The following is a 24,479-nucleotide window of genomic DNA, read 5'->3' as shown; positions in this document are numbered from 1 at the left end:
TAAAAGTCAAAATTGTAGGTTAAGTCAGTTGCAGACACAATATCAGCTCCGTACAGAAGTTGTTAATTAGCTTTTTATTTGGAGAAATTTAAACTTGTACGCCCCCAGGAAACTTGGCCTTAGAGCTAGCGCACGCGAATTATTTTTGTCACCATGACTTTCCAGTCTGTGAATGTAGGGCCTATACGTAGGATCGTGCCTGTTACGGCGTGACAGCCAGGCGACCAATTTCTCTGCCGACTCTTGGACAAACCCATGACAAACCTGTCACTACGCCGCTAAGTTTTGATAGCCGCCCGCACACGGGTGACAAAATTGTCACTCTCCGTGCATTCCTTGCTTGCCATTTGCTTTCCGACTGTCGACACAGTGACACTCAGACATGGCATTAGCGTCTTCGCTCAATGTGACTGTGCACGAACACGATATCGAATATGCTATTCTTTCAAGAGAAGTGGAAAAGAGGCCAGACATTTTCAGCAGAAACTTGAAGGGTTACTCGGACATAAATATGAAAATTAGACAATGGGAAGAAATCAGTCGAATAATATTTTCATGTGTTTGGGACAACTTGTCTCCAGCTGGGATAGATAACCTCATGTTCGTATTTTTGTATATTGAAGGAGGTAAACTGTGAAGTAATTCATCAAAACATTCAACACTCATTCGAAAATATTGAAAAATTTCTTTGAACGTTGTCGAGGTTTACGAAACATTATGTAAAATTTTCCACTTGCCTGCCTGTCGCTCCAAAGGTTGTGTGCAGTACCGCAATTCTTCTTTATGGTGTATTCTTTTACATCTCATAAGTTGGCAAATAATGACCGTCTCTTCAAAATCTCGTACATCGATAAACTACGATATGATTTTTTTTTAAAGGTTTAGTGACTGCCATCTGTCGTGAGCGCACTCCACTTTGAGACGTTACATGACAGTGGCAGAAACTTTTTTGTCACGATAACAGAATTCACCCTTGCTGGCTAGCCCTTAGCAACATGTAATGAATGTCATTATGACGACCTGTGGACTCTGTACTTTGTGATTCTTTCTGTAATTTCTAATTCTGTAAAGACTCAATTGCCGCCAACACCGTACCTGTTGCAAATAATTCTTTATAATTAACTAAAACTGCAATAAAATTTCGTAACCTTATATTCAATAATCAATATTTTGGTGATTATATACTGTATATGTTGGTAACAAATCCGCTCAAACACGCCAGCGCTGCTAAATTTATATTTAAAAAAATTATATATAAGCTCATCTTGTAGCTAAATGTTTCCAACATAGATTTTTCAGGTGTTTCTTAATTCGAATACCTTCCTATCTGTTAACTGAATATTTGTAGCGCTTTTCTCTATGGAGAGATAGCTGGAGACTTGTATGTTAAATTACCTAGTGGATGTTGCTGTAAAATTAGTGGTAAAGTTTGTAGATTTAGAAAGGCTGTGTATAGTTTAAAGGACACACCAAAAATTTGGAATGTTAAATTCCACTCACTAGTAACTGGCTTAGGATTTGTAAGACGTGATTTTGCATTTTGCTTGTATATAAAGACAGAAAATAATCATAAAACATTCTTACTTGTTTACATCGATGTGCTGGAATCTTCAAGTTCCCACAGGGAAACTGACAATTTAAAGCTGTTATTAAGTGATAACTTTGAAATGAAGGATTTGAGCCTATCTAGCAACTATCTGGGAATGCGTACAACTTGGAACATGGCTGACGTTTGCAGCAACTGTATACACAAATTTGAGAAACACCACACCGGTGATACTTATGTTTTAATGTTTGACCTTTTGAAGACCATTATGTTTTATATTTTAATGTATGACTTGAGCAACTCAGCTCCTAAATCTCTGTACATCTTTGATGATATGTTCTTCATGTAATTACCTTACCTTCTGGTGAAGTCACCTTTGGAGGTGACAATACCTGGTCAAGGTATATAGAAAACCTATGCAACCGGATGACTGATTTTTACATATTTTTCATATTTGGGAATGAATATGTTCAAAATTTAACGGAGGGTATTATTAGTATTTGTCAAAGTATCTATCTTGAAAAAATATTGAAAGTTTTTGATCTGTTTAAAAGTAATTTTGTTTCAACTCCCAAGAGGTAAAATTTTGATCACAGTGTTTTAAGAAGAAAAAAAATGTGAAGAATAAAACATTGAGAAAAGATGTAGAAAATTACTATTGTCACTGATGTATGCCAATCAGATACCTGTGTTGCAGACTTGTACAAGTCTGGTTTTATGGATTGCTTTAAAACGTGTATTGCATTATATTCAGGGAACCCTAAAACTGAGTCTGTTATATGCTAGGGATAAAAATTGTATCAATCTCATGATCGGTTATGTTGACTCTAATTGGGCTGGTGACAAAGCAGATAGGTTGTAGTGTTTCATGGGCATCTAAGAAGCAACCTGCAGTGTCTCTGTCATCAACAGAACCAGAATTTATAGCATGATTACTAGTGAAGCCTATTGGCTCAGTGATTTGTATTATAGTCTTTTGGTAGTCAGAAAACCGTTGTACTTTATTAAGATAATACACCAGTAATAAGACTTTACGAGAACCCACAGTTCCATCATAGACTAAAGCACACAGTTGTCAAAGTTTTATTTGTGAGAGAGAAAGTTTTCACTAAGGAAGTTCTGTCAAAGCATATTAGCACAAATGAGCAACGAGCTGATGCTCTAGGAAAGCCACTATTTAGACCAGAATCTGAAAAATTTAGAGCCTTGCTAGGACTTACTTCAAACTTGTAATTCAACAACCAATAATTAACACGGAGGGAGGGTGTTACTGGTATAATGTTAATGTTGTTTTACAGTAGCAGCACTGTTTCTCTTTGGTTTTCGTTAATTTTTTTTTTCGGGTGCTTTCTTTTTTTTATTTTTTAAAAATCTTTTGTGTGCATTATTGTCATCCAACATTGAGTGTAAATTCTGTAAAAATAGATTTATAACAGAGCTTCATTTACCACACCTGATTACAGTGGTTGCACCTGCAGAGATGAAGGAGTTCTGCCTAAAAATCTCTGCCTCTGTTGATTTTAATAGTTTACAGTAATCTGAACCTTGCTATCTTTTCACTGAGTACTTTCTTGGCCACTGTTGCAGCAGTGATGTCTGTGACAGGAAATGCTTCTGGACATCTTGTAAAATGATCCACTGTGGCAATCAAATTGCAGAAGCTATTTGAGTAAAGTAGTGGCCCTACCATATCCACATGAAAGTAACCAACTGATGATGTTTCCCATGGGGCCAGCAATATGTCTTCCCTCTTGCATTTTTGACAGTTCTCACACTATAGTGCACACTTGCAACTGTCTTTATTCACTCCAAGCCACAACAACTTTCTTGTCAGCAATTGCACTGTAGCTCACACTCTGAAGTGTGAAAGGCTGTGGAATGCTTCAAAAACTGTTCAGTGACATTTTTGGAAGTGAACACACACCATGTTGTGTGCAACATTACGCCGTGGTGTTAAATCTTCTACTGAAGTTTTTACATTCTTGAGTGTCAGACTAGATTATCCATTCACTCATAAGTAATGTAATTCTGGATCAAGAACTTGTGCTAGGGCATATGCTTCCAGTATTTCTTTTATACTCGTACAACACCATGATAAGCCATCAGCCACAATGTCCTTGCTACAGTGAATGTGGTGGACAGCCATGACTAATTGTGAAATAAAATTGGCATGTCTGAGGAGTTTCGGCGAACCTGTTGGAGTTTCCGTGCTGAAGAGCTGTTACAACACCCCCAAGACCCGGGGTTGTAATATGTCACAATGACTGAGCAGTATTGTCAGGGGGATAGGGGTGATTCACACCAAAGCATGCAGAGGAACACCGGCTACTGTGTCATTGACTTATTGCATTGAAGATACACAGTCGGTCTTCCACTGATCCTGGCGAAGATGCCAAGTGGCGTGCATGCATGCGTCAGCACCAATTCCAATGCCGGAATCTGCAGTGTCAGCATCTGGTCACCCGGCCTTGCATGTCCAAAGGAACTGCATCATAATCAGGATAATACAGGTACTTTAATATCATAATCCCCTGCTGATACTGGACAAACGACTTTAATGTACAACGTCTGTACTGGAATATACATAAGGGATTCACGAGTGCAGGTCATAGACGCATGGTTGACAACATATGGAAGTTTGGGTCTGGCCGTGAGTTGTGCACAGATAACCAAATGGTAAGTGACCAGTCACAATAAGCAGGAAATCCGGTCTTGAGTTCTTTTCCAAACAGATTTTCATTGTCGTCATTCCATTCTCCATGGTTGTCCTTATTCACAATTGTGAATACGTTTAATATATTTCATAATGGCTGTTGTCGCCGCACTGCCTCTTCCTTTGGACATGCATGTATGTCCAAAGGAACTTTGCATTGTAATTAGAATAACACAGGCACTGCAATATCATAAAAATCTCTGTTTTCGGCCACACTAAGCCCACTAAGCTACATTCTGTCTGTATGCTAACTTGAGCCATGTTACGGTCTATTGGACAGTCTTCCAATGGTTGAAGCAATCCCATTTGCGTTTCATGGCTCCTTCCCTTGCCAGAATTTTCCACCCTTTCTACCGCTGCACTCAAACACTCGGTGATCCAGTGTACCACATGAATATCACTCTAATTGCTTATACTGATTCCTTACATGCCCCTCCCGACCATCTCTATAGCACTTGACTTCAGACATGGACACACAGTGATCCACTCTCTGCTTTGTGGCCATATCTACTTCCTCTATAAGTGTTGCTCTCCTAAGAGCTGATTGTGAGTCCTCTGGGTTCTCTATCCATAGCCTCCGTTGCATTTCAGTGGGTATACCATGCAAGAAGTGCCCACTGCTGTATTTTCTGCCTCCCTGAACAGTACCCTATTAGCTTCTGCATTCTGGGTCTGTACATATGTCCTCACATTTAGCTTAAGGACTCTATCCGAGAATGCTTCCACAGGATTGTTGTGCTGCATCAGCACTGTACTTAATTTCTTCCAAAAAAATCATGCACTGTTCTGCTTTCGGTATTGCTGGCACAGTCCAGCAGCCCACTCTTGGAATATATGTGCTTTACTCAATTTCTCGAGATAAAAAACGTATACACTGGCTCACCCGCCAAATTCATATTAGTAAGATACAGGGTTACTTCATCTGACCACCTATGTGCTTCTGCAGCATCCCTAACATCCTTAATGAAAATTATCACCTCCTCCTTAGCCTTGCCTGAGAAGTGATTCATCAGTGTGACTACTGCCGGATGATATGAAAAAGAAGACACACTAAATCCAGAGTTACTCCCCTGTGACTCTGATTGCGACTGTTTCATGCTCTCAAACCGCTCTGTTAATCCTTGCACTTGCTGATTTAAAGCAGCAGCTGTATCCGAGGTAGTAGCATGTGTTTCCACCATTTCGCATACTCTACCTCCACCTTAATTCGACTGATTTTTTTAAGACAAAACACAAACTCCTGTTTCACCCTATACAAAAAATGTAGACAGGAAATAATTATGCTGGTGAATCATAGCCCATCTACATCCAGTACAACCACTACACAAATAACCAGTATGCCTACATACAGAACCAACAACTGCTAAGCTCTGGTACATGTCAACTCGTGCCCAAACAAACTGCATAATGAACACCTCAATGGCACTAAATTGTCATGTCAACCATTACCTCTAAATAAAGATAAGTCCATGGATTCCAGTGCTTCACAAAAGTAACTCTGAACATCTTTTACTATAGCTCACAAACTAACTCTGATAGCGAGAGCAAAACTCAAAAATAACATACATAAAACTTAGATTCACTGCTCTGCATTGTGCAAAGCTGGTACCACCCAACCTACATCAAATACCACTACCTCACTCACCACTTTCCAGAATCAACTCTCTCACCAGAATGTAGTGTTGGAGATGGGCGAACACTTTGCAACATGATGTGTTGAAAGGCAAAACGACCACTTCCAGACACCAAATTGTTACAACTCCCTGAGCTCAAAGGTTGTAATATGTGAGAACAACTGAGATGTAAGGTTTGGGAGGGACGGGTGACTCATGGTGAAGCGTGCAGAGAAACACCAGCAAGTGTGTCATTGACTTTACTGCATCAAAGGAACATAGCTGGCCAGCTGGTCTTTCGCTGATCCTGGTGAAGGCGCCACGCAGCGTGCAGCAACAATACCAATGCTGGGCGCCCAGCCTTGCAGACGTAGCACTCCTATCATGCCATAGCTAAGTGGTCACTGTGTATGTTTGCTGCGCCAGTAGCCTGCGATACGACTGATGCTACCTCAAGCGCAACTTGTGGACACCATGTAGAGTGCTGAAGGGAAACAGTTGTCCGCCATTGGTATAGTGAGCTTAACAGTTCCAGCCATCTGCCCAGGGCAGCTCGGTTACCGGCCGCAGACAGCTCTGCACTCGGGATGCCACAAGTTCACGCCCTGGCCCTGCAGATGGCAGCTTACAGTCCACCAGACGATGCAGCCCAGAGAACGGAGGCCAGCAGCCCTCTCACTCCTTGAGCTGGTGCGGCCCACCCCACCACAGCTGTGACGCATCCGTGCAGTGGAGGTTGGAAGTAGTTTCAGCAGGTCGGTTGGCCACTGATATCCAGCACCAGAGGTCACCGTAGTTGGCCTGGAACTCAAACAATCGTTACTCTCTCTGGTTCTAAATGTGTACAGCACGGTGACACAATGCCTAATTTGAGCCTCTGGGCTTGCTTATTTATACATCTTTCCCCTGCGCCTCTGACGTAGTTCCTCTGGAGGGGACAAGTGGAGTGCTCTTTAATAATTACAGTGTCAGATTTCCTCAGTCCTTTTCAACCCTACACAAGTCACTAGCAGCTGTTGTAACTGCAATGCGTTGGTTGTTCAAAGTACGTTAGTACCTTGTGCTACTCTGATTATTTCACACTTGTATACAGTGCCCACCAGTCCTTTCCTTCTTGCCTGCGAGCGGCATTGTAAACCTGCCTCGCAGAATCATTTTCAAAATATCAACTTGCCCATACCTGCCATCCAATGTGCCAATCGGTTCCTTAACTAATAGCTTCCACCCATAGCTGCACGAAGTTTACAAGAATTCCCCAAATTCACACCTATACTTAATTGTGAAGCAGCAGAGCAACGTTATTGCTGCATGGTCTGTGTAAATAGTGCAAGTGCGGCCTTCAATTGAATCTCTGAAGTGACAGACAGTGACAGTGCTACGAAATGTCCCCTTTGTATAGTAATCCAAGTCTTTTGTATGGGTGTGAGCAACACAGAAAAAAACGAGATGCTGCCAAGCAATGTTGACGAGTTGCTGAAGTGCTGCCCCCACAGTCATATGGCTGGCGCTCAACATAATGGCTAGCGACGTATTAATATGAGGATGTGCGAGCAGTGGTGTCCTCACAGCATACTCCTTCACTCTGGGGTCGAATGCTGCCATCAGCTCATCGCTCCAAGGAACCTTTTTTGCACCAGCCATGTATTTGCATTGAGTATTTTTGCTAATGGTTGCAGTAGGGTCTCTGCCTGGGGAGGGTGCCAGCAATAGTAATTAAGAATTCCAAGAAACTACCTTAACCCTCTGGTGGGCGCGCCGTGGCATACACACTGCAAATTTTAGTTTTCTGAGTGTCCACTGGCTGATGCTAGTTGTCGGTTTCCAAGCAATCTAGTATGCAATCTTCATCATAGATGGAGTGTGTGTAATCTCGTTTGAAACCAGATCTTGCCTGTGTTCTGTTGCAACAGCGTTGTTAACTTCAGTTATGCCTCTGCAGTGTGATTGTCGCTACGCGCCTAGTCATGTTAAGTATTGGTTCAACATTACATCCTTACGATTTGTTACACATGTTTTCATCATTTATTCATGTTTAGAGTGTGAATCTGTTGTTTTATGGGTATACTATATTTATTTCCAGGAAAAGTGATATTGTTAGGGATCCTGAAGAAATCCTTCTAATTCTAGCGGAAATTTCGGAAGATGAGTTGATGTGTTATGAACCTCAAGACGATTTTGATACGGGAGAGGAAATTATTGAAGCTGACAACTGCTGTAGTGAATCCGAAGAGCCATAGGAAGACGATGGCAGTTAGGAAACGGGAGCACATGACGTACATTTTATATTGGAAAAGACGGTGAAACTCTTTGGATTAGTCAGCCCTTAACTGCAGGGAAAACAAGTGCTAAAACCATTAACAGAACTTTACCGGGCCCAAAAGGGACTGCCAGAAACGCACTTAACCTTTAGATGCATTTTACCTTTTTATCACTAGAAACATGATAGAAGACATTGTAGCTCATACCAACAGATGTATTGAGAAAAAACGTAGTGATGCCAACTATTCTAGAGCTCGTGATTACAAAGACACTTCAGCAGAAGAAATTCATGCCATTTTCAGTGCACTTTTTTTAATTTGCATAAAGAAAGGACATAATGCCAACTGCAGTGAACTGTGGGTGTTTGATGGTACTGGTACGACTATCTTACGATCGCTTTTCAGTTATAAACTTTTCCATTTTTTTCTTAGAGCAATTACGTTTGACTATACAGAAACAAGAATTGAATGAAGGTCTACAGACAAACTGGCACCTCTTCGTGAGTTTGACTAAGAATTTGTAAATAACTGTATTGCTCACTCTAATGTCAGTGAATTTGTGACAACTGATGAAATGCTGCAAGCTTTTATAGGCCGTTGTGGGGTTGTAACAGTACATTCCGAATAAGCCTGTGAATTATGGTATCAAAATATATGCCCTTAGTGATGCAAAAACATTTTATACCCTCAATTTCGAGGTGTATTGTGGCAAACAATTCGCTGGGCCGTATCTAAAATCAAACAATCCTGAAGATGTTGTCAAAAGACTGGTAAGTCCCATAGAGGGCACGAACAGGAATCTTATGACTGATAACTATCACACCAGTTATAGTGTAGCTCAGAATCTACTAGATAAAAGTTGACCACCATCGGCTAATTGAAGAAAAAAAAAAAAGAACGAGAAGGAAATTCCACCCGAATTTCAAGCTAGTAACGCAAGGGAAAGCAAATCGACACTCTGACTTCAAGTACAGTTTCTGTTTATCTTCAACTGTCACAAAAAAAAACAAAAGCTGTGATCTTCCTCTCTCTTGATATATAATTAATTTGAACCTCATCTGTAGCCACGACAACCCAGACAATACAGACAGACGATGGCTTTTTCTAAAAAAACCTATTGTATAGTCTTATGAACGCTCATCTAGGACAAAGCGAAACTAACAAATCTTCCAAAAGATATACAAATATTTCTTGATAAATTCAGAAAAGGAGGCCCAGTTCACGATGAACCTAAACCTGGAATATGCGGACGACACAAAAATGTCAGGACGAAGGCATCATGCAACACTTGTGTAAACAATGTCTGCAAGAAGCATTCTTGTCAGAACGTTATCTGTTTCTCTTGTGATGGAAATTTGTTCTGCTTGAAGATGTTTATTTATGTAACCTATTTTAATAAAGCTGACTGATTTTTTCCTTTACTTTTATAAAAATAATAATAATAATAATAATTAATTGCAATGGCGGCATGATGTTTTATTTCAGTTTTTACCCTTTGGTTTGCCTAAAAACGATAACAATATGAAGACGAAATTGCAGTGTAAATGCCGCGGCGCGGCTACTCACGTGAAATCAGAAGGTGCGCCCACCAGAGGATTGTATCTTTGAATGTTCCAGGGAGTGGAACCTGTTGTATGGCTAACAGACGCTCCGTCAGGAGAGTTAATCTGTCCGCCAATGCCTCAAAACTGAGGAACTTTGCATTGATCTCGCCAAAATGCACTTGCCTAAATTGGCCACCATGTTAGCGTGAGAAAACTTGCCATAAATGAGACTTGTGTTCCTCCTGAGACATCGAGAAAATAAGGATGTTGTCTATGTGGAAAATAAAAATTCCAGTCCATCCAGCGTCTGAAGAATAAACTGCTGCCATGTTTGAGCAGTGTTTTTCAACGTGAAAGGTGTGTAACCATACTCAAATAAATCAAAGGGTGTGGTGACCGCTGTCTTGTCAATTTCTGATGAGGCCACAGGAATTTGTGAATACAGCCGCGTACAATCAATTATGCTGAAAAAAATGTGTGCCTGCTATTGAATTGTTCACATACACGACATGTGGAATAGGGTAACTATATGCGAATGTTTTCGAATTTGACACTCGAAAGTCTCTGCACAGCCTCCATGTGCCGTCTCATTTCTTGACGCCCATTGAGTGTCTGATGGCCTCGTCGCACCCTTGAGCATTTGCTTCTCCAAGTTTTTCAGGCATGAGACGGCGTGGTTTGGCCACTACTGACTGCCCTGGTGTGGTGTGAATGAAATGTTGTATGTTGTGTTGCACCTTTGCCTGCACTTATGCACTTAGTAGGATACCCAGAAATTCTTGTACGATGCTGTATCATTCATCCAGTTAGCCCGCTGCTGCGAATGTTTCTTTCTGCAGTAATCCTATCTTAATATCCACTGTGAGGTCGGAGTTACTTAAAAAATTAGCACCCAGATTTGACTCCCTGCGTTGGCTATCAGGAAATTCCATGTCATGGCGGCATTAAGTCTTTGAATAAGATCCTGAATATGGACTTTCCACAACAGTTTAATATCTATATGAAAACCTTAATCATATGCCCATTCTGTGAAATTAAAATGTTGTGTTTTGTTGAATTGTGTGTTAGAAACTGTAAAAACTGAGTCTTACTGTGATTTAGCGTTAGTTTATCTTCTACAAGCAATGAACTAATGTCATGAACTGCACTATTTGAAACAAAGCCAATGTTGCACACAACATCCTTTACTACTTTAGTGTCATCAGCAAACAGAAATATTTTAGAATTATCCGTGATACTAGAGGGCATATAATTTATATAAATGAGGAACAGGAGTGGCCCCAATACTGATCCGTGGGGCACCCCCCATTTGACTGTACCATACTCAGACCCTCGTCACAGCCATTCTCAACACTGTGAGTAATGACCTTTGGCAGCCTGTTGTTAAAGTAAGAGGTGAACCAATTGTGAACCACTCCCATATTCCGTAATGGTCCAACTTCTGAAGCAATATTTTGTGATCAACACAATCAAATACCTTATTAAAAAAAAAAAAAAATAAAAAAAAAAAAAAAAAAAAAAAAAATGTGCCTAGCATTCGAAACCTTTTGTTTAATCCATCCAGTACTTCACAGAGAAAAGAGAATATAGCATTTTCAGTTGTTAATTGATTTCTAAAGCCGAACTGTACATTTGATATCAAAGTGTGTGATATAAAATGATCAATTATCCTTACATACAAAGCCTTTTCAATACCGTTAGCAAACTCTGATGGCATAAAAATAGGACTAAAATTGTCTACATTATCCCTTTCTCCTCTTTTATAAAGTGGCTTTAGTACTGAGTACTTAAATTGTTCAGGAAACTGACCATTCTTAAAGGAAAAATTACAAATCTGGCTAAGTACATGGCTAACATATGCAGCAAAGTACTTCAATATTCTGCTAGGCACACCATCATATCCATGAGAGTCATTAATCCTCAGTGATTTAGTTATTGATTCTGTCTCCCCATAGTCAGTACCAAAGAGGAGTATTCCAGACATCAGTCTCAGAAATCATTTTCATGCTAGCAAAAAATACTCCGTACCTGTAAGAACCAAAGTTATGGCGTGGATATTGAGAAAACTAGTAATTTCACACATTGTGCTATCCTATCTCGTGTTGTTGGCTGTATTAGATGTTGTTGCTGTTGTTGTAGTGAAGGTTAGTATCTTTACTGGCACTCATGTGTGGAGGCAGCTTGCTGGCATAATCCTTCCCTTTTATCCCTCCATTGTCTGGTAGCATCAACATTTCTTGTCCTAAATGGAGCGACACTGTAGCAGTGGTTGTTACAATGGTGATCTTGATGCAAACACCCTGGATAGAATTCTACGCCTTCATTAAATCACAGTTACAAGAGCACAAAGTCAGAACTTTAAGAGAAAAAGGCACTAAAACCCAGATGAGCATCAAAGATCAGAAGTATGAAAGAGACAAGACAAATTCCAATTGAAGTCATTTGTTACAGTAAATTGTTTGGTTGTCACAACATTCATAATGGAAAAAAATTTTACAGATGTAGAAGTAATATCAGGTGTACCCTAGGAAAATGCGTTGGAACCATTAATGTTTATAATATATATAAATGATCCAGCGGATAATGTTGGAAACTCTCATGCAACTATTTACAGCTGGTGAAGCTGTCTATAAGAAGGTAGCAACTTCAGAAGACTCTAGTGAACTGCAGGAAGCCCTGCAAAGGAGTGGTGATTGGTGCAGGGACTGGCAGTTGACAATGAATGTAAATAAATGTGACATATAGCAAATAAGTAAGCAAAGAACTCCCTGTTTTGTGATTACACCAATGGTGAAAAATAACTGGGAACAATAGCCATTGTAAAATACACCAGAGTAACAATATGGTGTGATCTAAAGTGGATTGACCAAATAAAGTAAATATTGTAGGAAAAGCAGGTGTTAGCTTGAGATTTACAGGAAGAATCTTAGGAAAATGCAATTCATCCATATAATAGGTAGCCCACAAAACACTTGTTAAAGTGATTCTCGAGTATTGCTCATCAGTCTGGAACCCTTACCAGATTGTATTAATGGATGAGACAGACAAGTTTAATGAAGAGTGGTGTATTTCATCAAGTGATTTGTACAGAGTGGCCCATGGAAGGGGGAATGATGTATGGTCATATTTACGGGAATATTTATGATTTTTTGTAAATTTTTATTTCAAACTTTGTTTTCCATTGTGTACTTCAAGTACTCACCCATCAGTCCTATGTGGCATTCCAGTCTGTCTTTCAGGTCAGAGGCAGTTCAGTCCAGTATAAGCCACTGAACTCAACATCATGCTACTTTTCTAGCACCTCTGCTTAATAGACAGGCATAACCAAGCCACTGTTTTAAACAATAGGGAACTTGTCAGGCATGTCACTTCTGGGGTCACTGGGGGCTCTTGGAGCAAATAGCACAGTGGCTTGCTCTCTCAGTTTCCAGTTTTGACACAGAGCATTTGTTCTGATGATTAGTGATTTATGGCAGTTCTTAGCATTACATCAGATACTGATACAATGCTATATTTCTAACAATGCTGCATTTCTAAGTTTCAGAACATTTTTTCAATTTGCAATTGTCCCAGAAAGACCATAATGGTCAGTGTGGCTGCTAATGAACTAGCGAGATTCTTACGCATTCCTTCTACATTTGTAAATCAAAAGTGATTAACTTGGACATATTTAAAAAGGCTGATTGGTCTACATAATGTAAGTGGCACTTAACAGCAATATGGAAGGGATTGATTGTTACCCATCACATAGAGGAGGCATTGAATTGCAGACAGGTACAATGAACAGAATGCTAGAAATATTTCAGATTTTGGACAAAATCCTCCTCTGTGTGATGAGTATCAGTCTGTCCTTTCCATAAAATGATTCCTCTATGTTATGAGCAGCAATCTATCCTTTCTATGAAGCTGAAATATTTCTGAATTTTTTTCAGTGTACCTGTATGTGATTCAGTGCCTCTTCTATGCAGAGGGTAACAATCTATCCTTTCTGTAAAAGCTCGACTAGTTCTTAAGAAGGACTTTAACAGCTGAAGTATGTCTAGCATCCATTTTTACTGTGCCTGTTTGCAACTAAATATGGTGAGTAGCAGTCTGTCATTTCCATATTGTTCTTATTCCATCCTGGTCTTTCCACTATTTGATAAGTGGCACTTAGTTACAGTATGATGTTGGAATAGGATGCTATTCACATACAAGGTTGTGCTGAAAAGTAATGCCTCCAAATATTTATGTGAAATCTCTTAAAGCTTTTTAAACAAAACAAACATTATTAACATCCTAAATCTTTATTCTTCAAGTCTGCATATTTATTTCTCAACTTAGTCACCCTGGTGACAAACACATTTCTCCCAATGTGAGACCACTTTGTTGATACTGTCACTGTACATTCTTTGACATTAGTAAAGGAGCCATGACTCCACCTTTGCTTGCTCTGCTTCATCACTATCAAAGTAGATTTCTCAGAGATATTCTTTAAGTTTTGGAAACAGATGAAAACCAAATGGTGCTGAGTTGGTAGTCTATGGAGGATGATTGATGACAGTGAACCCAAGGCACCAGATTGCTGCAGATGTTGCAGTGCTCTTATGTGTTCTGACATTGTCAAGCTGAAGGAGAGGGTGCTCCATCTGTGGATGAACTCTTTGAATTTGAAACCCAATTACAGCACGTTTTTCCTCATGCTCCGACAAAGGTATGTTACACGTCACCATGTTACACACTATAATTTAGGGTGGCTGAGTGCTATAAGTATGTATACATGAAGAGTAAAAACGTAGATTGCTAATAACACTTGTCTTATTTAGTAAGCTTTAAGAGATGTCACATAAAAAATTCCGTGACATTACTTTTCAGAACACCCTTACATTACATGTTGTAGGTAAGAATCCTATGTCTATGACATTGTTCTTCTGTGTTGTCTAGTTTTTTTTTTGATAAAATTTTGTATAAAGACTCTCAGTGATATATTGTGGCTATAAATAATACTGTTAGCAATATGACGGCATGCACTGAAAACGTCAGTTGTTTGTTTATATCACTATTACAATTTGTAATACTGAAAAATATGAACTGTTATATCCTACAGAAAGCAGGCTGCAATTAAATATCAGCACAGAAATACAATAAAATATAAAAATTATGTCTTTCACAAGCATTTGACACACTAAACTGCCTTTCAGTTAGATTTCTCAATACTTCACATGTATGAAACTATCAAAAGTTAACAACAGTGAAATACATAGAATGCTATTCACCTCATAGAGGAAGCATTGATCAGCAAACAGGCATGTTTAAAGTACATTGAAAATAAGAGTAAGCAATTGGACGGAGTCATACCACAGATGCAGAAAACCACCCATACCCTCATATGTGCACAACTCGCATACACACATGGGCACTGACATCCCCATATAATGATGCCTAAATGTGGTGAGCAGTAATCTTAGCCAGGTTTGGTAGTAGGGGTACAGAAGCAGTGTGGGTGGGGAGGGGGAGGGATAGCAGAGTGGGAGTGGAGATGCTTTAGTAGTGCAGGGATGTAGTGGGCTGTTAGGTACTATATTGGAAGGCTGTGCTTGATGGGAAAAGGAGAGAACGGGAAACAGAGTAAAGTGGGCACAGGGAAGACAAGAAGACATGTCAGGGCAGGCACAACCAAAGATTGACACAAGGGGGATTAAGCAAATGAGGGATATGTCATATGGAGAGTTTTGAAATGCACAATTCAGAAAAGAGGGTGTTGATGTGAACAATCCAGATGGTGCAGGCTCTGAAGCAGATGTTGATGTCAAGCACACAATGTTGTGCAGTATGCTCAGCAACTGAGTGGTACATCTGACTCTTCACCTTAGTTTGGCGGCAGTTATTCATTTAGAGTAGCAGAAACCTTTAATATGGAATTCCAAATAAATAAAAATGACTTTCAGACACCAGAGGTAGAGGTGTGAGAAGTGGATGAGGCTCCATGTACAAAGTTCCTGGGAATCCAAGTGGATTGTAAACTGGAGTGGCACCATCATGTGAATAAGTTAACTAAGAAGCATAGTTCTGCCTGTTTTTCACTCGTAAATCTCTCTGTACTGACTAGCAGACAAGATTTCTAGCATAGTTTTCATATTTTCAGCCTGCTCTGTCATATAACATAGTCTTCTGGGGCATTGCAATGAAGGTGAAAATAATGTTTATTCTACAGAAGCATGCAATATAGTATCAAGCTGACAGCCAAACATCCTGCAGAAGCCTCTTCAGACATTGTTTGATTACACAACAGTAGATACATTGGTACTCCTTAACAGTATTTTTGGTTACTAATGATAGATAATTTAGGATGAGGTCAGCAGTTCACAACCAAAGTACTAAAAAAAGAAATAATCTCTATATAAACTACTCATCCCCTCCTTGGGTTCAGAATAGTGCAAAAGTCTATAACAGTTCGCCAGTTGACATCAGGTGTGGAATTGAAAATCCCCAAATATTTACAACCAAAGTAAAAGAATGCCTCATTAGCCACTTCTTCAACAGTTTATCATTATACTTGTACTGAATGTAAATTCTGTATGCCTGTAATATTTGTATTAGATAGCTCCTGAATTTGCCAGTCTGTAAACAGGTGATAGTGGTGTGGTCTGTGTAAAATTAGATAAATACTTTGTTTGAAGTATTAGATAATATCAGCAGGTGTGTAGTATAGAAGTAATAGCAGCAGCTGTTCTCAAAGTAGTTGTTTTTCTTGGATTAGTACTAGTCACAATTCGTTGTTGGTATACTTTACAGGAGTGGCCAGCAGTGGTTGCTTCTACATCTACATCTACATACAGACTCCACAAGCCATCGCATGGCGCATGGTGGAGCATATCCTGTATGATTAAAAGTCATTTCCTTTCCTGTCACATTCACAAATAGAGTCAGGGAAAAATGATTGTCTATATGCCTCTGTATGAACCCTAATTTCTTATATCTTATCTTTGTGGTCTTTACATCAAATGTATGCTGTAGGCAGCAGAATCATTCTGATCTTCAAAGCCAGTTCTCTAAATTTTGTCAATAGTGTTTTCAAGAAGAACTTTGCCTTCCCTCCAGGGCTTCACATTTGATCTCCTGAAGCATCTCCATAACATTTTCGAGTTGTTCCAACCTACTGTTGACAAATCTAGCAGCCCCTATCTGCATTGTGTCAATGTTTTTCTTTAATCTGACCTGGTATGGAGCCCAAACACTCGAGCAGTACTCATTATATGTGGTCTTCTTTACAGGTGAGACACACTTTCTCAAAATTCTCCCAGTAAACCTAAGTTGACCAATCACCTTCCATACCAAAATACTCATATGCTCATTCCATTCCATATCACTTTGCAACATTACACCCAGATAGTTAAACAATGTATCTTGTGTCAAGTGGAACACTACTAATGCTGTAACCAAACATTACAGGTTTGTTTTTTCCCACATTAACTTATATTTTTCTACATTTAAAGCTAGCTGCCATTCAACATACTGACTACAAATTTGTCTAAGTCATCTTGTATCCTTGTACAATCACTCAACTTTGACACCTTCCCATACACCACAGCACCATCAGCAAACAACCACAGATTGCTGCGCACCCCCTCTGCCATATCATTTATGTATATAAAATATAATAGTGGCCCTATCATACTTCCCTGTGGCACTTCTGATGATACATTTGTCTCTGATGAACACTCGCCATTGAGGACGTCATACTGGATTCTATTACTTCAGAAGTCTGTTTCTCACTTTGAGCCATTCACATATCTGGATACCTATTCTGTATGTTGCTACCTCATTAACATTCTGCAATGGGGAACTATGTCAAATGATTTCTAGAACTCTAGAAATACGGAATCTGCATGTTGCCTTTCATCCATAGTTCACAGCAGTGAAAAAAGGGCAAGCTGAATTTTGTACAAGCAATGAATCCTAAAGCTATGCTGATTCATGGACAAAAGCTTCTTGGTCTCAAGAAAATTTATTATATTTGAACTAAGAATGAGTTCAAGGATTCTGCAGCAAACTGGATCTGTTCTTTTTCGCTTCCCATACACAGGAGTAAACTGTGATTTTTTCCAATCACTTGGGACTTTGTGATGGGCAAGAGATTCATGATAAATGCAAGGTAAGCAAGGTGTCAATGCTGTAGAGTACTATTTGCAAACCCGGATTGCGATTCCATCCAATCCTGGCAACTTGTTTGTTTTCAACTCTTTAAGTTGTTTCTCTATGCCAGGAATGCTTATTACTATGTTGTCCAGATGGGAGTCTGTTTGATGGTCAAATGATAGTATGTCTGCATGATTCTCTTGCTTCAAACAATGGAAAATCCATGATGGAATGTACAATATTATGAGAAGGAAAGTTGCTACTCACCATATAGCAGAGATGCTGAGTCGCTGATAGGCAAAACAAAAAGATTTTCACAAAAAGATTATCAGTCTGGATGAAATCTATGGAATACAATGAACGAATGAAACAAAAAGCCTTCCAAATTTAACAATTGAGCAACCCTAAGAGTTCCATCAACCAACGTAACCACAGGACCTAGTCCTACACTAGAAAGAAGAAAATTGATAGCCAATGATAAGTCTGTACAGCAAGGTGCATTATCTTATTAGAAACTGATGTTTGAGTGGATTACATCAGTTAGTACTGCTGCTGAGATTGTTTAAAAAAACAACAAAATTCTGTAGCAATAATGTAAACATCAGAGAGTCTGTTTTCACCAACAGGAAAAAAATGGCAAAAAAGTGAGAAACAGAATGAAAAATTGATGTCTTAACAGAACTGAGCTGGACAGCATCAGGAGCCCTGTCGAATGATCAAATACATAGGATAAGGATACAGATGATCAATCTCAATTCACTAATTTTTTACTCATGGCCTTCATAAAAATATAAATAAAACACATATTAGTCACATGTCAAAAAAGCCCCCAATTTATATTAAGCTTTTAAGCTACAGTTGGTAACAGAAAGCAGTAACTCAGAATTAAAACCCACCCGTTGTATAACAGTGTCCTGACACACAGATAATAAAATGAAGAGTAGAAACAGAAAATTATAAAGTAATATCACACTTCAGAATAACACAAATTAAACAGTGGTGTAAATTTCATATCTGTAAAATAGAAAATGTTAACCAGTAGCAATTATACCTGTAGAAGATGTGTTGCAGAGGGGTTGGGGTTGGGTTGTTTGGGGGAAGAGACCAAGCAGTGAGGTCATCAGTCTCAGTGGATTAGGGAAGGATGGTGAAGGAAGTTTGCCATGCCCTTTCAAAGGAACCATCCTGGCATTTGCCTGGAGCAATGTAGGGAAATCACGGAAAACCTAATTCAGGATGGCCAGACGAGGGATTGAACCATCATCTCCTGAATGCAAATCCAGTGTGCTAACCACTCCGTATATATTGCAGAAAACACTTTGAATGAATAAAATTAAGTGCACAATGTAACTTATATTGTAATATCCATATGCAATGTGTCAAGGGGTGGTTCCTAGAGTTCATAGGGTGCTGTCAACACTTTTGGAAGAATAAGTTAATTGTATGTGTGGACTTAAATATTAGCTAACTTACTGCTCACATATAGCTGATTGCTGTGCGACACAAGGATACCTGTAACAGCACAGAAACATAACTAGCTGTACAACTAACGATATTGTGTATTTCTCTCAATAAAATTTCAGGTGGGGGGAGGGGGGGGGGGGGAGGGAAGATGAAGGGATGGAAAGAGGGTGGGACTGGAGGAAGCAAGCTCCACACACCATCTCCCAGTATATGGGATGCTGAGAGGGGGAGCAATGGTGCGAGATGAACAAGTCAACACTTTCATCACCTGGCACTGGCACTAGACATGCCTTTACTTGTTCAGCACAGCACGGCAAGATAAGCATTTCATAGCAACTGTGGTGCACATGGGTGCTGTATGGTTAGATTACCATTGTTGCCAGGGACCAGATATAAAACATGAGCTGGCTGAAATCATCTGATTTCTGCCAATCCAGAACTAGAAAGCACTCATTCAGAATGTTTGCTGCACTGTATTTTATTTCTCCCAGGTGTGTTTCACCTTTATCACTTTAAGGCATTATCAGTGAGATATAAAATGATACAATTTTGTTTTAGTATGAATTTGTAGGTTATAAAACAGTTAACATCTCGTTTTTTATGTAAATAAGTGATTACATACAGTTCTCACATTGATGTGTGGTACCGTACAATACAGTAGGCAGTCTTAACAGTCACTCCCAAGACCCACTGCACAGACTATCATCACTCACACATCAAGTTCTGTACATGCCATCATGAGGATAAACCAACAGGGATGTGGAAGGAGTCAAATTGTGCACTTAACAGGCAGAAGCCTTTTTTCATAGACAGCCTCAGTATAGACATGGGGATTAGTGATTGTGATGTCATTATAGCAACTATGGTTACTAAAGTTAATAAATGACTGAAAAAGGCTAGGAGAGTCTTTCTGCTAGAACAAACAGATTAATCAGTTGTTTCACATCTCTTAGAAAGTGAAGTGACATCACTTAGTTTCAGTAAGATGGACATAGAGGAATTATGGGCAGAGTTTAAGCAGACTGTAAACCATAGCCTGGAAAATTATGTGCCTAGTAAGTGGACTCAGGATGTTAAAGACCCACCATAGTTTAATAATAATATTCGGAAAATGCTGAGAAAGCAGATGCTGTTGCACTCTCAGTTCAAAAGAAAATGTGCAAATCATGTAAAGCAAAGATTAGTAGAAATTCAAGAGTCTGCGAAAAAAACATTGCGAGAAGCATAAAACAACTACTACCATCATACCTTAGCAGAAGGTCTGAGAAAATTCTCGTCCTATGTAAAATTCCTAAGTGGCTCTAAGGCTTCCATCCAGTCACTTGTCGACCAGTCTGGTGTGGCAGTTGAAGATATTGAAACCAAAGAAGAAATTTTAAATTTCACATTTAACAAATCTTTCAAGCAAGAGAATTGTTGCTACTCACCATGTAGCAGAGATGCTGAGTCGCAGATAGGCACAACAAAAAGATTTTCACACTTAAAGCTTTTGGCCAACGGCCTTTGTCAACAATAGACACACATACACACACACACGTGCGCACACACACACACACACACACACACACACACACACACACAAACACAACTCTCACACACATGACTGCAGTCTCAGGCAACTAGCAATCTATCCTTTTCATAATATTGTCATTATTCCATCCTGGATTTTCCATTCTTGGAAATATCTGAAATTTGTTAATTGTTAATTATATCAAAGGTTTTTGTTTTACTAATTAATTAATTTATTTACTTTTTGTGTTTGCAGGACATCAGTCTCTCTGTTCGTCTAAGACCCCATTTTCCCGGTAAAAGGTGTAGTCAAATTGAAACTTATGTGAAATGCTAAGGTCTACAGTCCCTTGAAGGTATAAAAAATTAAACTTCTAAGTCAATGCAATCAAAGGATGTGGCAGTCTGTAGAGACCTCTTTTTCCCGGGAAGGATTAGATGTACCAATTTGAAATGCATGTCAAACACTGAGGTTTATGGTCCTTTGTTAATAATTTAAGCTTGTAAGTCAACGGGATCTAAAGATATGGCCATATATGTCCCATATTTTGATATTTGCAATCTCACTCATCAAAACCTATAGATGAACTTACTGACATACATGTTGGACCTGGCACTAAAGTGCGTGCTTGGGAACCAAGATGTCTTGGGAGTGAATCTCAGTTGAACAATGGATTTTTCACTCTTCATTGAACTTAGCCTAGCCTCACTGATGTGAGGAGTCACTAAACTGTAGGTACCCTTTTCCCAGTAGGATTACTAGGGTAGGTTAAGGATGCACAAGTCGCTGAAGTGGTGTTCAGTAGAAAGACTTGCACCAGGTCACTGAACCACTCGAAGTTATTATTATTATCTACATTGACAGGAAAAAATCGGAACACCAAGATGGAATTGTGTGACGTAAATGAAAGTTGGAAGGCATGTTCCTATCTCTGAAAGATGATGTCTATTCAAATATTGCACCAGCTGCTGAAGAATGATATTTGTAGCATCACTATGAGGATGCAAATCAGGTTTGCTGTAAATACATGCTGTAACAATTGCGAGGGTTGGTTACCTTTAAGACTGGATGTTGTGAATCGATGTTAGGTGACAAGGATGCCATTATCAACACCTCACTGAGTTGGAACGAGGTCACATAATAGGGCAGGGAGAAGCTGTTTGTTCCGTCTAACATAGTGGAGAAATATTTGGCAGGAAGGTAGCTGCTGTACATGACTGCTGGCAGTGGTCGTCACGAGAATGTATGGTCGCAAGAAGACTGGGCTCTGGACGGCCAAGTGGCACTACCAAGAGGGAAGGCCATCATCTTCGGCATATGACTCTGGTGCATGGTACTGTATCCACAGCAGCAATTTAAGCAGCTGTTGGCACCACAGTGACGTGATGAACTGTTACAAATTGGTTAATTGAAGGACAGTTCCAAACCAGATGCCATGTACCGTACATTCCACTGAACTCAAACTAACGCCATTTTCGACTTCAATGGTGTCATGTGAGGCACAGGGTGGAGGTCTGTGGTGTTTTCTGATGAAAGCTGGTTCTGTCTTGGTGCCAGCAATTGCTGTGTGTTGGTTAGAAGAAGGCCAGTTTGAGGGTCTGCAACAAGTGATTGTGTGTTAGACACACAGGACCTACATGTGGAGATATGGTGTGGGGTGCAATTTCATACAACAGCAGGAGCACACTCATGGTTATCCATTGCAACCTGACTGCAAAATTGTATGTTGATCTGGTGATTCAACCTGTTGTGCTGCCATTCATAAGCAGCATTACAAGTTTTTTTTCCAGCAGGGTAACGCTCTTCCACACACTGCTGTTGCAACCCAGTATGCTTTATGGAATGTTGAAATATTGCCTTGGGCTGCTCGATCAACAGATCTGTCCCCAATTGCACACATATCAGACATCATCAGATGACAACTCCAGTGTCATCCAAAAACAGCATTAACTGTCCCTGTACTGACTGACCGATGCAACAGGCATGGAACTCCATCCCGAAAACTGATACCCAGCACCTGCACAACACAATGCGTGTATGTTTGCATGTTTTCAGCCAATATTCTGGCAGTTACACTGGTTATTAATGTACCAGCATTTCACATTTACAATGGCTCATCTCATGCTTCCATTAACTTGTCTTCTCACAATGTTAATCACTTAAGTATGTTACCTAGACCTGAAATTTCGTTATTCTAAATTAATATTTCTTTGGTGTTGCAATTTCTTTTTGACAGTGTATATACATAACCAAGTTTGTAGGGAACCCTCAGAGCATGAGTCCTACTTGCAGTTGTCCCTGTTTTTATATATAATAATGTTGGAGAAGGAAAGTTGCTACTCACAATATAATGGAGATGCTGAGTCACGATCGGCACAACAAAAAGATTCACACAATTATAGCTTTCGGCCATTAAGGCCTTTGTCAGCAATAGACACACATACACTCACGCACACACACACTCACGCGAACACAACTTGGACACATGTCTGCAGTCTCAGATAACTGAAATCACACTGTGAGCAGCAGCACCAGTGCATGATGGGAGTGGCGATAGGTTGGGGGCAAGGAGGAGGCTGGGGTGGGGAGAGGGAGGGATAGTATGGTGGGGGTAGCAAACAATTAAGTGCTGCAGGTTAGACAGAGGGCCAGAGGGTAGGGGAGAGGTGAGGTGGGGGGGGGGGGAGGGGGAGTAGCAGTAAAGGAAATTAATAAAAAGACTGGGTGTGGTTGTCAAAAGACAGCTGTGTAGTGCAAGAGTGGGAATAGGGAAGGGGCTGAATGGGTGACGACACTGACTAACGAAGTTTTAGGCCAGCAGGAGGGTTACAGGAACGTAGGACATATTGCAGGGAAACTTCCCTCCTGTGTGATTCAGAAAAGCTGGTGTTGGTGGGAAGGATCCATATGGCACAGGCTGTGAAGCAGTCATTGAAATGAAGGATACGGTGTTTGGCACCGTGTTCAGCAACAGGGCGATCAAAAATGGCTCTGAGCACTATCCGACTTAACTTCTGAGGTCATCAGTCGTCTAGAACTTAGAACTTCTTAAACCTAACCTAACCTAAGGACATCACACACATCCATGCCCAAGGCAGGATTTGAACCTGCGACAGTAGCGGTCACCCGGCTCCAGACTGAAGCACCTAGAACCGCAAGGCCACTCCGGCCGGCAACAGGGTGGTCCACTTGTTTCTTGGCCACAGTTTGTTGGTGGCCATTCATGTGGACTGACTGCTTGTTGGTTGGCATGCCTACATAGAATGCGGCACAGCGGTTACAGCTTAGCTCGTAAGTCACATCACTGGTTTCACAGGTAGCCCTGCCTTTGATGGGATAGGTGATGTTAGTGACCAGACTGGAGATGGTGGTTGTGAGAGGATGTATGGGGCAGGTCTTACATCTAGGTCTATTACAGGGGTATGAGCCATGTGGGAAGGGATTGGGAGCATGAGTTGTGTAAGGATGGATGAGTATATTGTGATGGCTGAATACCACTGTAGGAGAGGTGGGAAGGATAATGGACAGGGCATTTCTCATTTCAGGGCACGATGAGAGGTAATCAAAACCCTGGCGGAGAATGTAATTCAGTTGCTCTAGTTCCAGATGTTACTGAGTTACAAGGGGAATGCTCCTCTGTGGCTGGACTGTGGGACTTTGGGAGGTGATGGGAGACTGGAAGATAAGGCACGGCAGATTTGATTTTGTACAAT

The sequence above is a fragment of the Schistocerca piceifrons genome, chromosome 2, assembly GCF_021461385.2.
Source record: "Schistocerca piceifrons isolate TAMUIC-IGC-003096 chromosome 2, iqSchPice1.1, whole genome shotgun sequence".
Classification (NCBI taxonomy): domain Eukaryota; kingdom Metazoa; phylum Arthropoda; class Insecta; order Orthoptera; family Acrididae; genus Schistocerca; species Schistocerca piceifrons.
This window is presented reverse-complemented; position numbering follows the sequence as displayed.